We start from the raw sequence: 15184 nt of genomic DNA, 5'->3' as shown, positions 1-15184 counted from the left end.
CAGAATACCAGGACAAGATGTCCAGCCAGAATACCAGGACAAGGTTTCCAGTCAGAATACCAGGAGATGTCGTCCAGACAGGATACCAAGAGGGGGTGCCCAGGCAGAAAACCAGGACGAAATGTCCAGACAGAATACCAGCACGGGGTGTCCCGGCAGAATACCAGGACGAGATGTCCACGCAGAATACCAGGACAGGGTGTCCAGACAGAATACTAGAGACAACGTGTCCAGACAGAATACCAAGTGGGGGTGTCCCGGCAGAATACCAGGAACAGATGTCCAGACAGTATACCAGGACGGGGTGTCCAGGCAGAATAACAAGAGGGTGTGTCCAGACCGAAAAACGTGACGGGGTGTCCAGGCAGAATACCAGGATGAGATGTCCAGACAGAATACCAAGAGGGGGTGTCCAGACAGAATACCAGGACGGGGTGTCCAAGAAGAATACCAGGACAGGGTGTCCAGACAGAATACCAGGACAAGGTGTGCAGACAGAATACCAGGACAAGGTGCCCAGACAGAATACCAGGACGGGGTGTCTAGTCAGAATAGCAAGAGGGGGTGTACAGACAAAAAACCAGGACGGGGTGTTCAGGCAGAATACCAGGACGAGGTGTCCAGACAGAATACCAGTATGGGGTGTCCAGACAGAATACCAGGACAAGTTGTCCAGACAGAATAACAGAGTCAAGGTGTCCAGACAGAATACCAAGAGAGGGTGTCCAGGCAGAATACCACGACCAGATGTCCAGACAGAAAACCAGGACGGGGTGTCCAGGCGGAATACCAGGACAGTTGTCCAGTCAGAATACCAGGACGAGATTTCCAGACAGAATACCAGGACAGGGTGTCCAGACAGAATACCAGGACAGGGTGTCCAGGCAGAATACCAAGACGAGATGTCCAGACAGTATACCAGGACGCGCTGTCCAGACAGAATACCAGGACGGGGTGTCCAGACAGAATACCAGGATGGGGTGTCCAGCCATAATACAAGGATGTGGTGTCCATTCAGAATTCCATGACGAGATGTCCAGACAGAATACCAAGAGGGGGTGTCCCGGCAGAATACCAGGAACAGAAGTCCAGACAGAATACCAGGACTGGGTGCCCAGGCAGAATAACAAGAAGGGGTGTCCAGACCGAAAAACAGGACGGGTTGTCCAGGCAGAATACCAGGATGAGATGTCCAGACAGTATACCAAGAGGGGGTGTCCAGACAGAATACCAGGATGGGGTGTCCTGACAGAATACCAGGATGGGGTGTTCAGCCATAATACAAGGATGGGGTGTCCATTCAGAATTCCATGACGAGATGTCCAGACAGAATACCAAGAGGGGGTGTCCACACAGAATACGAGGACGAGATGTCCAGCCAGAATACCAGGACGGGGTGTCCAGACAGAATACCAGGATGGGGTTTCCAGTCAGAATACCAGGATAAGGTGACCAGACAGAATACCAGAGACAAGGTGTCCAGACAGAATACCAAGAGGGCGTGTCCCAGCAGAATACCAGGAACAGATGTCCAGACAGTATACCAGGACGGGGTGTCCAGGCAGAATACCAGGATGAGATGTCCAGACAGAATACCAGGATGAGATGTCCAGTCAGAAGACCAGGACGAGATGTCCAGACAGAATACCAGGACGGGGTGTCCAGACAGAATACCAGGACCGGGTGTCCAGTCAGAATACCAGGACAATGTGTCCAGACAGAATACCAGGACGGGGTGTCCAGACAGAATACCAGGATGTGGTGTCCAGGCAGAATACAAGGATCAGGTGTCCAGTCAGAATACCAGGACAAGATGTCCAGCCAGAATACCAGTACAAGATGTCCAGTCAGAATACCAGGACATGTTGTCCAGACAGAATAGCAAGAGGGGATGTCTAGACAGAATACCAAGAGGGGGTGCACTGGCAGAAAACCAGGACGAAATGTCCAGACAGAATACCAGGACGGGGTGTCCTGGCAGAATACCAGGACGAGATGTCCACGCAGAATACCAGGACAGGGTGTCCAGACACAATACCAGGACAAGATGTGCAGACAGAATACCAGGACGGGGTGTCCAGCCATAATACAAGAATGGGGTGTTCATTCAGAATTCCATGACGAGATGTCCAGACAGAATACCAAGAGGGGGTGTCCCGGCAGAATACCAGGAACAGAAGTCCAGACAGAATACCAGGACAGGGTGTCTAGGCAAAATAACAAGAGGAGGTGTCCAGACCGAAAAACAGGACGGGTTGTCCAGGCAGAATACCAGGATAAGATGTCCAGACAGTATACCAAGAGGGTGTGTCCAGACAGAATGCCAGGACGGGGTGTCCAGACAGAATACCAGGATGGGGTGTCCAGGCACAATACAAGGATGGGGTGTCCATTCAGAATTCCAGGACGAGATGTCCAGACAGAATACCTGGACAAGGTGTCCAGACAGAATACCAGAGACAAGGTGTCCAGACAGAATACCAGTACGGGGTGTCCAGACAGAACACCAGGACGAGATGTCCAGACAGAATACCAGGATGGGGTGTCCAGACAGAATACCAGGACGGTGTGTGCAGACAAAAGACCAGGATGGGGTGTTCAGGCAGAATACCAGGATGAGATGCACAGACAGAATGCCATGAGGGTGTGTCCAGACTGAATACCAAGAGGGTGTGTCCAGACAGAATATCAGGACATGGTGTCCAGGCTGAATACCAGGATGAGATGTCCAGACAGTATACCAGGAAATGCTGTCCAGACAGAATACCAGGACGGGGTGTCCAGACAGAATACCGGGACGGGGTGTCCAGTCAGAATACCAGGACTAGGTGTCCAGACAAAATACCAGGACGGGGTGTCCAGTCAGAATACCAGGATGGGGTGTCCAGTCAGAATACCAGGACAGGGTGTCCAGGCAGAATACCAGGACGTTGTGTACAGGCAGAATACCAGGACGAGAAGTCCAGACAGAATACTAGGACAGGGTGTCCAGGCAGAATACATGGACGAGTTGTCCAGACAGAACACCCGGATGGGGTGTGGAGGCAGAATACAAGGACGGGGTGTCCAGGCAGAATACCAGGACGGGGTGTCCAGGCAGAATACCAGGACGAGATGATCAGACTGAATACCAGGACGGGGTGTGGAGGCAGAATACCAGGACGGGGTGTCCAGTCGGAATTCCAGGATGAGATGTCCAGACAGAATACCAAGAGGGTCTGTCCAGACAGATTATCAGGATGGGGTGTCGAAGAAGAATACCAGGATGAGCTGTTCGGACAGAATACCAAGAGGGGGTGTCCAGGCAGAATACCAGGACGAGATGTCCAGTCACAATACCAGGACGAGATGTCCAGGCAGAATACCAGGACGAGATGTCCAGACAGAATACCAGGACGGGGTGTCCAGACAGAATACCAGGACAAGATGTCCAGACAGAATACCAGGACGAGATGTTCAGACAGAATACCAGGACAGGGTGTCCAGACAGAATACCAGGACGGGGTGTCCAGACAGAATACCAGGACAAGATGTCCGGACAGAATACCAGGACGAGATGTTCAGACAGAATACCAGGACAAGATGTCCAGACAGAATACCAGGACGAGATGTTCAGACAGAACACCAGGACAGGGTGTCCAGTCAGAATACCAAGATGGGGTGTCCAGGCAGAATTCTAGGACGTTGTGTACAGTCAGAATACCAAGAGTTGGTGTCCAGGCAGAATACCAGGACGAGAAGTCCAGACAGAATACTAGGACAGGGTGTCCAGGCAGAATACCAGGACAAGGTGTTCAGTCAGAATACCAAGAGGGTGTGTCCAGGCAGAATACCAGGACGGGGTGTCCAGGCAGAATAACAGGACGGGGTGTCCAGACAGAATACCAGGATGGGGTGTCCAAGCAGAATACAAGGATGGAGTGTCCAGTCAGAATACTAGGACGAGATGTCCAGACAGAATACCAGGACAAGATGTCCAGACAGAATACCAGGACGAGATATTCAGACAGAATACCAGGACAGGGTGTCCAGACAGAATACCAGGACGGGGAGTCCAGACAGCATACTAGGACAAGATGTCCGGACAGAATACCAGGATGAGATGTCCAGTCAGAACACCAGGACGGGGTGTCCAGTCAGAATAGCAAGAGGGGGCGTCGAGGCAGAATACCAGGATGAGATGTCCTGACAGAATACCAGGACGGGGTGTCCAGTCAGAAAACCAGGACAAGGTGTCCAGACAGAATACCAGGATGGGGTGTCCAGACAGAATACCAGGATGGGGTGTCCAGACAGAATACCAGGACAAGGTGTCCAGACAGAATACCAGGATGGGGTGTCCAGACAGAATACCAGGACGGTGTGTGCAGACAAAAGACCAGGATGGGGTGTTCAGGCAGAATACCAGGACGAGATGCACAGACAGAATGCCATGAGGGTGTGTCCAGACTGAATACCAAGAGGGTGTGTCCAGACAGAATATCAGGACATGGTGTCCAGGCTGAATACCAGGATGAGATGTCCAGACAGTATACCAGGACATGCTGTCCAGACAGAATACCAGGACGGGGTGTCCAGACAGAATACCAGGACGGGGTGTCAAGTCAGAATACCAGGACTAGGTGTCCAGACAAAATACCAGGACGGGGTGTCCAGTCAGAATACCAGGATGGGGTGTCCAGTCAGAATACCAGGACAGGGTGTCCAGGCAGAATACCAGGACGTTGTGTACAGGCAGAATACCAGGACGAGAAGTCCAGACAGAATACTAGGACAGGGTGTCCAGGCAGAATACATGGATGAGTTGTCCAGACAGAACACCCGGATGGGGTGTGGAGGCAGAATACAAGGACGGGGTGTCCAGGCAGAATACCAGGACGGGGTGTCCAGGCAGAATACCAGGACGAGATGATCAGACTGAATACCAGGACGGGGTGTGGAGGCAGAATACCAGGACGGGGTGTCCAGTCGGAATTCCAGGATGAGATGTCCAGACAGAATACCAAGAGGGTCTGTCCAGACAGATTATCAGGATGGGGTGTCGAAGAAGAATACCAGGATGAGCTGTTCGGACAGAATACCAAGAGGGGGTGTCCAGGCAGAATACCAGGACGAGATGTCCAGTCACAATACCAGGACGAGATGTCCAGGCAGAATACCAGGACGAGATGTCCAGACAGAATACCAGGACGGGGTGTCCAGACAGAATACCAGGACGGGGTGTCCAGGCAGAATACCAGGACGAGATGATCAGACTGAATACCAGGACGGGGTGTGGAGGCAGAATACCAGGACGGGGTGTCCAGTCGGAATTCCAGGATGAGATGTCCAGACAGAATACCAAGAGGGTCTGTCCAGATTGATTATCAGGATGGGGTGTCGAAGAAGAATACCAGGATGAGCTGTTCGGACAGAATACCAAGAGGGGGTGTCCAGGCAGAATACCAGGACGAGATGTCCAGTCACAATACCAGGACGAGATGTCCAGGCAGAATACCAGGACGAGATGTCCAGACAGAATACCAGGACGGGGTGTCCAGACAGAATACCAGGACAAGATGTCCAGACAGAATACCAGGACGAGATGTTCAGACAGAATACCAGGACAGGGTGTCCAGACAGAATACCAGGACGGGGTGTCCAGTCGGAATTCCAGGATGAGATGTCCAGACAGAATACCAAGAGGGTCTGTCCAGACAGATTATCAGGATGGGGTGTCGAAGAAGAATACCAGGATGAGCTGTTCGGACAGAATACCAAGAGGGGGTGTCCAGGCAGAATACCAGGACGAGATGTCCATTCACAATACCAGGACGAGATGTCCAGGCAGAATACCAGGACGAGATGTCCAGACAGAATACCAGGACGGGGTGTCCAGACAGAATACCAGGACAAGATGTCCAGACAGAATACCAGGACGAGATGTTCAGACAGAATACCAGGACAGGGTGTCCAGACAGAATACCAGGACGAGGTGTCCAGACAGAATACCAGGACAAGATGTCCGGACAGAATACCAGGACGAGATGTTTAGACAGAATACCAGGACAAGATGTCCAGACAGAATACCAGGACGAGATGTTCAGACAGAACACCAGGACAGGGTGTCCAGTCAGAATACCAAGATGGGGTGTCCAGGCAGAATACTAGGACGTTGTGTACAGTCAGAATACCAAGAGTTGGTGTCCAGGCAGAATACCAGGACGAGAAGTCCAGACAGAATACTAGGACAGGGTGTCCAGGCAGAATACCAGGACAAGGTGTTCAGTCAGAATACCAAGAGGGTGTGTCCAGGCAGAATACCAGGACGGGGTGTCCAGGCAGAATAACAGGACGGGGTGTCCAGACAGAATACCAGGATGGGGTGTACAGGCAGAATACAAGGATGGAGTGTCCAGTCGGAATACTAGGACGAGATGTCCAGACAGAATACCAGGACAAGATGTCCAGACAGAATACCAGGACGAGATGTTCAGACAGAATACCAGGACAGGGTGTCCAGACAGAATACCAGGACGGGGAGTCCAGACAGAATACCAGGACAAGATGTCCGGACAGAATACCAGGATGAGATGTCCAGTCAGAACACCAGGACGGGGTGTCCAGTCAGAATAGCAAGAGGGGGCGTCGAGGCAGAATACCAGGATGAGATGTCCTGACAGAATACCAGGACGGGGTGTCCAGTCAGAAAACCAGGACAAGGTGTCCAGACAGAATACCAGGATGGGGTGTCCAGACAGAATACGAGGATGGGGTGTCCAGACAGAATACCAGGACAAGGTGTCCAGACAGAATACCAGGATGGGGTGTCCAGACAGAATACCAGGACGGTGTGTGCAGACAAAAGACCAGGATGGGGTGTTCAGGCAGAATACCAGGATGAGATGCACAGACAGAATGCCATGAGGGTGTGTCCAGACTGAATACCAAGAGGGTGTGTCCAGACAGAATATCAGGACATGGTGTCCATGCTGAATACCAGGATGAGATGTCCAGACAGTATACCAGGACATGCTGTCCAGACAGAATACCAGGACGGGGTGTCCAGACAGAATACCAGGACGGGGTGTCAAGTCAGAATACCAGGACTAGGTGTCCAGACAAAATACCAGGACAGGGTGTCCAGTCAGAATACCAGGATGGGGTGTCCAGTCAGAATACCAGGACAGGGTGTCCAGGCAGAATACCAGGACGTTGTGTACAGGCAGAATACCAGGACGAGAAGTCCAGACAGAATACTAGGACAGGGTGTCCAGGCAGAATACATGGACGAGTTGTCCAGACAGAACACCCGGATGGGGTGTGGAGGCAGAATACCAGGACGGGGTGTGGAGGCAGAATACCAGGACGGGGTGTCCAGTCGGAATTCCAGGATGAGATGTCCAGACAGAATACCAAGAGGGTCTGTCCAGACAGATTATCAGGATGGGGTGTCGAAGAAGAATACCAGGATGAGCTGTTCGGACAGAATACCAAGAGGGGGTGTCCAGGCAGAATACCAGGACGAGATGTCCAGTCACAATACCAGGACGAGATGTCCAGGCAGAATACCAGGACGAGATGTCCAGACAGAATACCAGGACGGGGTGTCCAGACAGAATACCAGGACGGGGTGTCCAGCCAGAATACCAGGACGAGATGATCAGACTGAATACCAGGACGGGGTGTGGAGGCAGAATACCAGGACGGGGTGTCCAGTCGGAATTCTAGGATGAGATGTCCAGACAGAATACCAAGAGGGTCTGTCCAGACAGATTATCAGGATGGGGTGTCGAAGAAGAATACCAGGATGAGCTGTTCGGACAGAATACCAAGAGGGGGTGTCCAGGCAGAATACCAGGACGAGATGTCCAGTCACAATACCAGGACGAGATGTCCAGGCAGAATACCAGGACGAGATGTCCAGACAGAATACCAGGACGAGATGTCCAGACAGAATACCAGGACAAGATGTCCAGACAGAATACCAGGAAGAGATGTTCAGACAGAATACTAGGACAGGGTGTCCAGGCAGAATACCAGGACGGGGTGTCCAGACAGAATACCAGGACAAGATGTCCAGACAGAATACCAGGACGAGATGTTCAGACAGAATACCAGGACAGGGTGTCCAGACAGAATACCAGGACGGGGTGTCCAGACAGAATACCAGGACAAGATGTCCGGACAGAATACCAGGACGAGATGTTCAGACAGAATACCAGGACAAGATGTCCAGACAGAATACCAGGACGAGATGTTCAGACAGAACACCAGGACAGGGTGGCCAGTCAGAATACCAAGATGGGGTGTCCAGGCAGAATACTAGGACGTTGTGTACAGTCAGAATACCAAGAGTTGGTGTCCAGGCAGAATACCAGGACGTGAAGTCCAGACAGAATACTAGGACAGGGTGTCCAGGCAGAATACCAGGACAAGGTGTTCAGTCAGAATACCAAGAGGGTGTGTCCAGGCAGAATACCAGGACGGGGTGTCCAGACAGAATACCAGGATGGGGTGTCCAAGCAGAATACAAGGATGGAGTGTCTAGTCAGAATACTAGGACGAGATGTCCAGACAGAATACCAGGACAAGATGTCCAGACAGAATACCAGGACGAGATGTTCAGACAGAATACCAGGACAGGGTGTCCAGACAGAATACCAGGACGGGGTGTCCAGACAGAATACCAGGACAAGATGTCCGGACAGAATACCAGGACGAGATGTTCAGACAGAATACCAGGACAAGATGTCCAGACAGAATACTAGGACGAGATGTTCAGACAGAACACCAGGACAGGGTGTCCAGTCAGAATACCAAGATGGGGTGTCCAGGCAGAATACTAGGACAGGGTGTCCAGGCAGAATACCAGGACAAGGTGTTCAGTCAGAATACCAAGAGGGTGTGTCCAGGCAGAATACCAGGACGGGGTGTACAGACAGAATACCAGGATGGGGTGTCCAAGCAGAATACAAGGATGGAGTGTCCAGTCAGAATACTAGGACGAGATGTCCAGACAGAATACCAGGACAAGATGTCCAGACAGAATACCAGGACGAGATGTTCAGACGGAATACCAGGACAGGGTGTCCAGACAGAATACCAGGACGGGGTGTCCAGACAGAATACCAGGACAAGATGTCCGGACAGAATACCAGGACGAGATGTTGAGACAGAATACCAGGACAAGATGTCCAGACAGAATACTAGGACGAGATGTTCAGACAGAACACCAGGACAGGGTGTCCAGTCAGAATACCAAGATGGGGTGTCCAGTCAGAATACCAGGACAAGGGGTCCAGACAGAATATCAGGACGGTGTGTCCCGGCAGAATAACAGGACGAGATGTCCAGTCAGAATACCAGGACAGGGTGTCCAGACAGAATACCAGGACAAGATGTCCAGACAGAATACCAGGGACAAGGTGTCCAGACTGAATAGCTGGACAGGGTGTCCAGTCAGTATACCAAGAGGGGGTGTCCAGGCAGAATACCAGGACGGGGTTTCCAGTCAGAATACCAGGACAAAGTGTCCAGACAGAATAACAGAGAAAAGGTGTCCAGACAGAATACCAAGAGAGGGTGTCCAGGCAGAATACCACGACCAGATGTCCAGACAGAATACCAGGACAGTTGTCCAGTCAGAATACCAGGACGGGGTGTCCAGGCAGAAAAGCACCACCAGATGTCCAGACAGAATACCGGGACGGGGTGTCCAGGCAGAATACCAGGACGGGGTGTCCAGACAGAATACCAGGATGGGGTGTCCAAGCAGAATACAAGGATGGAGTGTCCAGTCAGAATACTAGGATGAGATGTCCAGACAGAATACCAGGACAAGGAGTCCTGTCAGAATACCAGGACAAGATGTCCAGACAGAATACCAAGAGGGGGTGTCCAGACAGAATACCAAGAGGGGGTGTCCAGGCAGAATACCAGGATGAAATGTCCAGGCAGAATACCAGGACGGGGTGTCGAGGCAGAATACCAGGACGAGATGTCCTGGCAGAATACCAGGACAGGGTGTCCAGGCAGAATACCAGGACGGGGTGTCCAGTTAGAATACCAGGACGGGGTGCCCAGACAGAATACCAGGTCAGGGTGTCCAGGCAGAATACCAGGACGGGGTGTCCAGTTAGAATACCAGGACGGGGTGCCCAGACAGAATACCAGGACGGTGTGTGCAGACAGACCAGGATGTGGTGTACAAGCAGAATACAAGGACGGGGTGTCGAGGCAGAATACCAGGATGAGATGTCCAGACAGAATACCAGGACGGGGTGCCCAGACAGAATACCAAGATGGGGTGTCCAGGCAAATAACCAGGACGGGGTGATCAGGCAGAATACCAGGACGGGGTGCCCAGACAGATTACCATGATGGGGTGTCCAGAGAGAATACCATGACGGGGTGTCCAGACAGAATACCAGGACGGGGTGCCCAGACAGAATACCAGGACGGGGTGCCCAGACAGAATACCAGGACGGGTCGTCCAGACAGCATACCAGGACGGGTTGTCCAGACAGAATACCAGGACGGGTTGTCCAGACAGAATACCAGGATGGGGTGTACAAGCAGAATACAAGGTTGACGTGTCCAGTCAGAACATTAGGACGAGATGTCCAGACAGAATACCAGGATAAGGTTGTCCAGGAAGAATACCAAGACGGGGTGTCCAGACAAATAACCAGGACGGGGTGTTCAGGCAGAATACCAGGATGAGATGTACAGACAGAATACCAAGAGGGGGTACCCAGACAGAATACCAAGAGGGTCTGTCCAGACAGAATATCAGGATGAGCTGTCCGGACAGAATACCAAGAGGGGGTGTCCAGGCAGAATACCAGGACGAGATGTCCAGTCAGAATACCAGGACGAGATGTCCAGGCAGAATACCAGAACGGGGTGTCCATACAGAATACCAGGACAAGATGTCCAGGCAGAATACCAGGACGAGGTGTCCAGTCAGAATAGCAAGAGGGGGTGTCGAGGCAGAATACCAGGATGAGATGTCCTAACAGAATACCAGGACAGGGTGTCCAGTCAGAATCCCAGGACGAGATGTCCAGACAGAATACCAGGACGGGGTGTCCAGTCAGAATAGCAAGAGGGGGCGTCGAGGCAGAATACCAGGATGAGATGTCCTGACAGAATACCAGGACGGGGTGTCCAGTCAGAAAACCAGGACAAGGTGTCCAGACAGAATACCAGGATGGGGTGTCCAGACAGAATACCAGGATGGGGTGTCCAGACAGAATACCCCAGGACAAGGTGTCCAGACAGAATACCAGGATGGGGTGTCCAGACAGAATACCAGGACGGTGTGTGCAGACAAAAGACCAGGATGGGGTGTTCAGGCAGAATACCAGGATGAGATGCACAGACAGAATGCCATGAGGGTGTGTCCAGACTGAATACCAAGAGGGTGTGTCCAGACAGAATATCAGGACATGGTGTCCAGGCTGAATACCAGGACGGGGTGTCCAGACAGAATACCGGGACGGGGTGTCAAGTCAGAATACCAGGACTAGGTGTCCAGACAAAATACCAGGACGGGGTGTCCAGTCAGAATACCAGGATGGGGTGTCCAGTCAGAATACCAGGACAGGGTGTCCAGGCAGAATACCAGGACGTTGTGTACAGGCAGAATACCAGGACGAGAAGTCCAGACAGAATACTAAGACAGGGTGTCCAGGCAGAATACCAGGACGAGATGTCCAGGCAGAATACCAGGACGAGATGTCCAGACAGAATACCAGGACGGGGTGTCCAGACAGAATACCAGGACAAGATGTCCAGACAGAATAACAGAGAAAAGGTGTCCAGACAGAATACCAAGAGAGGGTGTCCAGGCAGAAAAGCACGACCAGATGTCCAGACAGAATACCAGGACGGGGTGTCCAGGTGGAATACCAGGACAGTTGTCCAGTCAGAATACCAGGACGAGATGTCCAGTCAGAATACCAGGACGGGGTGTCCAGTCAGAATACCAGGATGGGGTGTCCAGTCAGAATACCAGGACAGGGTGTCCAGGCAGAATACCAGGACGTTGTGTACAGGCAGAATACCAGGACGAGAAGTCCAGACAGAATACTAGGACAGGGTGTCCAGGCAGAATACATGGAGGAGTTGTCCAGACAGAACACCCGGATGGGGTGTGGAGGCAGAATACAAGGACGGGGTGTCCAGGCAGAATACCAGGACGGGGTGTCCAGGCAGAATAACAGGACGAGATGATCAGTCTGAATACCAGGACGGGGTGTGGAGGCAGAATACCAGGACTGGGTGTCCAGTCGGAATTCCAGGATGAGATGTCCAGACAGAATACCAAGAGGGTCTGTCCAGACAGAATATCAGGATGGGGTGTCGAAGAAGAATACCAGGATGAGCTGTTCGGACAGAATACCAAGAGGGGGTGTCCAGGCAGAATACCAGGACGTTGTGTACAGGCAGAATACCAGGACGAGAAGTCCAGACAGAATACTAAGACAGGGTGTCCAGGCAGAATACATGGACGAGTTGTCCAGACAGAACACCCGGATGGGGTGTGGAGGCAGAATACAAGGACGGGGTGTCCAGGCAGAATACCAGGACGGGGTGTCCAGGCAGAATAACAGGACGAGATGATCAGACTGAATACCAGGACGGGGTGTGGAGGCAGAATACCAGGACTGGGTGTCCAGTCGGAATTCCAGGATGAGATGTCCAGACAGAATACCAAGAGGGTCTGTCCAGACAGAATATCAGGATGGGGTGTCGAAGAAGAATACCAGGATGAGCTGTTCGGACAGAATACCAAGAGGGGGTGTCCAGGCAGAATACCAGGACGAGATGTCCTGTCAGAATACCAGGACGGGGTGTCCAGTCAGAATACCAGGATGGGGTGTCCAGTCAGAATACCAGGACAGGGTGTCCAGGCAGAATACCAGGACGTTGTTTACAGGCAGAATACCAGGACGAGAAGTCCAGACAGAATACTAGGACAGGGTGTCCAGGCAGAATACATGGAGGAGTTGTCCAGACAGAACACCCGGATGGGGTGTGGAGGCAGAATACAAGGACGGGGTGTCCAGGCAGAATACCAGGACGCGGTGTCCAGGCAGAATAACAGGACGAGATGATCAGACTGAATACCAGGACGGGGTGTGGAGGCAGAATACCAGGACTGGGTGTCCAGTCGGAATTCCAGGATGAGATGTCCAGACAGAATACCAAGAGGGTCTGTCCAGACAGAATATCAGGATGGGGTGTCGAAGAAGAATACCAGGATGAGCTGTTCGGACAGAATACCAAGAGGGGGTGTCCAGGCAGAATACCAGGACGAGATGTCCAGTCAGAATACCAGGACGAGATGTCCAGACAGAATACCAGGACGAGATGTCCAGACAGAATACCAGGACGGGGTGTCCAGACAGAATACCAGGACAAGATGTCCAGACAGAATACCAGGACGAGATGTTCAGACAGAATACCAGGACAGGGTGTCCAGACAGAATACCAGGACGGGGTGTCCAGACAGAATACCAGGACAAGATGTCCGGACAGAATACCAGGACGAGATGTTCAGACAGAATACCAGGACAAGATGTCCAGACAGAATACCAGGACGAGATGTTCAGACAGAACACCAGGACAGGGTGTCCAGTCAGAATACCAAGATGGGGTGTCCAGGCAGAATACTAGGACGTTGTGTACAGTCAGAATACCAAGAGTTGGTGTCCAGGCAGAATACCAGGACGTGAAGTCCAGACAGAATACTAGGACAGGGTGTCCAGGCAGAATACCAGGACAAGGTGTTCAGTCAGAATACCAAGTGGGTGTGTCCAGGCAGAATACCAGGACGGGGTGTCCAGACAGAATACCAGGATGGGGTGTCCAAGCAGAATACAAGGATGGAGTGTCCAGTCAGAATACTAGGACGAGATGTCCAGACAGAATACCAGGACAAGATGTCCAGACAGAATACCAGGACGAGATGTTCAGACAGAATACCAGGACAGGGTGTCCAGACAGAATACCAGGACGGGGTGTCCAGACAGAATACCAGGACAAGATGTCCGGACAGAATACCAGGACGAGATGTTCAGACAGAATACCAGGACAAGATGTCCAGACAGAATACCAGGACGAGATGTTCAGACAGAACACCAGGACAGGGTGTCCAGTCAGAATACCAAGATGGGGTGTCCAGGCAGAATACTAGGACGTTGTGTACAGTCAGAATACCAAGAGTTGGTGTCCAGGCAGAATACCAGGACGTGAAGTCCAGACAGAATACTAGGACAGGGTGTCCAGGCAGAATACCAGGACGAGAAGTCCAGACAGAATACTAGGACAGGGTGTCCAGGCAGAATACCAGGACAAGGTGTTCAGTCAGAATACCAAGTGGGTGTGTCCAGGCAGAATACCAGGACGGGGTGTCCAGACAGAATACCAGGATGGGGTGTCCAAGCAGAATACAAGGATGGAGTGTCCAGTCAGAATACTAGGACGAGATGTCCAGACAGAATACCAGGACAAGATGTCCAGACAGAATACCAGGACGAGATGTTCAGACAGAATACCAGGACAGGGTGTCCAGACAGAATACCAGGACGGGGTGTCCAGACAGAATACCAGGACAAGATGTCCGGACAGAATACCAGGACGAGATGTTCAGACAGAATACCAGGACAAGATGTCCAGACAGAATACCAGGACGAGATGTTCAGACAGAACACCAGGACAGGGTGTCCAGTCAGAATACCAAGATGGGGTGTCCAGGCAGAATACTAGGACGTTGTGTACAGTCAGAATACCAAGAGTTGGTGTCCAGGCAGAATACCAGGACGTGAAGTCCAGACAGAATACTAGGACAGGGTGTCCAGGCAGAATACCAGGACGAGAAGTCCAGACAGAATACTAGGACAGGGTGTCCAGGCAGAATACCAGGACAAGGTGTTCAGTCAGAATACCAAGAGGGTGTGTCCAGGCAGAATACCAGGACGGGGTGTCCAGGCAGAATAACAGGATGGGGTATCCAAACAGAATACAAGGATGGAGTGTCCAGTCAGAATACTAGGACGAGATGTCCAGACAGAATACCAGGACAAGGAGTCCGGTCAGAATACCAGGACAAGATGTCCAGACAGAATACCAAGAGGGGGTGTCCATACAGAATACCAGGAGAAGATGTCCAGACAGAATACCAAGAGGGGGTGTC

Source organism: Hypanus sabinus, chromosome 1 (assembly GCF_030144855.1).
Source record: "Hypanus sabinus isolate sHypSab1 chromosome 1, sHypSab1.hap1, whole genome shotgun sequence".
NCBI classification, from domain to species: domain Eukaryota; kingdom Metazoa; phylum Chordata; class Chondrichthyes; order Myliobatiformes; family Dasyatidae; genus Hypanus; species Hypanus sabinus.
Note: the sequence above shows the minus strand (reverse complement) of the source record.